Source organism: Galeopterus variegatus, unplaced genomic scaffold (genome assembly GCF_000696425.1).
Source record: "Galeopterus variegatus unplaced genomic scaffold, G_variegatus-3.0.2 Scaffold1068, whole genome shotgun sequence".
NCBI classification, from domain to species: Eukaryota; Metazoa; Chordata; class Mammalia; order Dermoptera; family Cynocephalidae; genus Galeopterus; species Galeopterus variegatus.
In genome coordinates, this window is record NW_007727179.1 from 90,094 (window position 1) to 92,507 (window position 2,414).

Sequence of the window (2,414 nt, forward strand, 5' to 3'; positions counted from 1 at the left end):
AAAAAAAAAAAAAAAAAAAAAAAAAAGAAAGAAAGAAAGAAAACTACAGGCCATTATCTCTGATGAATATAGATGCAAAAATCCTCAACAAAATATTAGCAAACAGAATACGCACCACATCAAAAAAATTATACACCATGATGAAGTGGAATTCATTCCAGAGGTGCAATCATACTTCAACATGCCCAAGTCAATAAATGTGATACAATGTATCAACAAAATCAAGAACAAAAACCATATGATTATCTCAATAGGCACAGAAAAAGCATTTGATGAAATTCAACATTCCTTCATGATAAAGACTCTCAGAAAATTAAACATAGAAGGAAAGTATCTCAGCACAATAAAAGCCGTATAACACAAACACACTGCCAACATCATCCTGAATGGGGAAAAGCTGGAAGCTTTTCTCTTAAGAGAAGGAACAAGACACAGATGGATGTCCACTCTCAGCACTAATTTAACATAATATTGGAAGTACTATCCAGAACAATCAGGCAAGAGAAAGAAATAAAGGGCATCCAGATTGGAAAAGACGATATCAGACAGTCCCTGTGTGCAGATGATAGAAAAACTTAAAGGCTCTACAAAAAAACTCTTAGAGCTAACAAATTATTTCAGTAAAGTTGCAGGATACAAAATCAACATGCTAAAATCAGTAGCACTTTTGTACTCCAATAATGAAGTAGCAGAGAAAGACATCAAGAAAGCAAGCCTATTTACACTAGTCACCAAAAAGTAAAATACCTAGAAATTAATTTAGCTAAGGAGGTAAAAGATCTCTACAGCCAGAAGTACAAATTACTGCGAGATAAATTAAAGAGGACACAAAAATGTGTAAAGACATTCCATGCTTTTGGATTGCAAGCATTAACATTGTGGAAACGTCCATACTACACAAAGCAATCTACAGATTCAATGCAATCTCCATCAAAATACCAATGATATTATTCATGGAAATAGAAAAAAATCTATACTTACATCCATATGGAAGAACAAAAGGCATCAGATAGCCAAAGCAATCCTGAGCAAAAAAATAAAGTGAGAGGCATAATACTCCCTGACTTCAAATTATACAACAATAGCTATAGTAACCAAAACAGAAAGGTGCTGCATAAAAATAGACACTCAGACCAATGGAACAAAACAAAGAACCCAGAAGCCATCCCAGAAAATGATGGCCAACTGATCTTTGACAAAGGCGATGAGGACATACATTGGGGAAGAGACTGCCTCTTCAACAAATGGTGCTGGAAAAACTGGACTTCCACATGTAGACCTGTACCTCTCACCATTTACCAAAATCAACTCAGCATGGATTAAAGATGTTAGTATAAGACCTGAAACTATAAAACTCTTAAAAGAAAACATAGGGGAAATACTTCAGGGAGGAGGACTAGGCAAAGACTTTATGAATGTGACAATCAAAGCACACGCAACAAAAGGAAAAGTAAACGAATGGGATTGTATCAAACTAAAAAGCTTCAGTACAGCAAAAGAAACAACAGAACGAAAAAACTACCTACAGAATAGGAGAAAATATTTGCAAACTATCATCTGAGAGGGGATTAGTATCCAGAAAATAAAGAAACACAAACAACTTCAGAGTAAAAAAAACAAGTAATTGATTAAAAAATGGGCAAAGAAACTGAATAGGCATTTCTCAAAGGAAAACACACAAAAGGCTAAAAGACACCTGAAAAATTGCTCAGCATCACTCAGAATCAGGGAAATGTAAATCAAAACCAACTGAGATATCATCTCACCCCATTTAGACTGGCTATTGTCAAAAAGAGAATAACATATGATTGCAAGGATGCAGAGAAAGGGGAACCCTCCTACACTGTTGGTGGGACTGTAACTTAGCAAAGCCATTATGGACAACATTGTGGAGGTTCTTCAAATAACAACAGATGGAACTGTCGTATGATTCAGCAATTCTGCTGCCAGGTGTGCACCCAAAAGAATGGGAGTGCAGGTATCCCTTCAATGTGGTGATTGGAAGGACACTGTACTAAGTGCTTAACATGCATTACTTCATTTAACCCTCAAAACCATCTAGAAAAAAAAAATTATTTCTCACTGTTCTGGAGGCTGGGAAGTCCAAGGTTGAGGGGCCGCATCTAGTCCCCGTCAGGTGCTCTGAACTTTCTTGCTGAGTCATAACATGGCAGAGGGTATCACATGGCGAGAGGATGAGAGCATACAGGTCTCTCTTCCTCTTCTTATAAGTAACCAGTCTTATCATGGGCACCCAATGCTGATGACTTTATCTAATCCTAATTACCTTACAAAGGCCCCACTTCCAGTCAACATATTTGGGGATTAAGTTTCCAATGCATAAAATTAGATGTTTTATTTAATTTACTAAATTAATGCATCAGTCAAGAGATGAAGTTAAGTTCTTGAGTAAC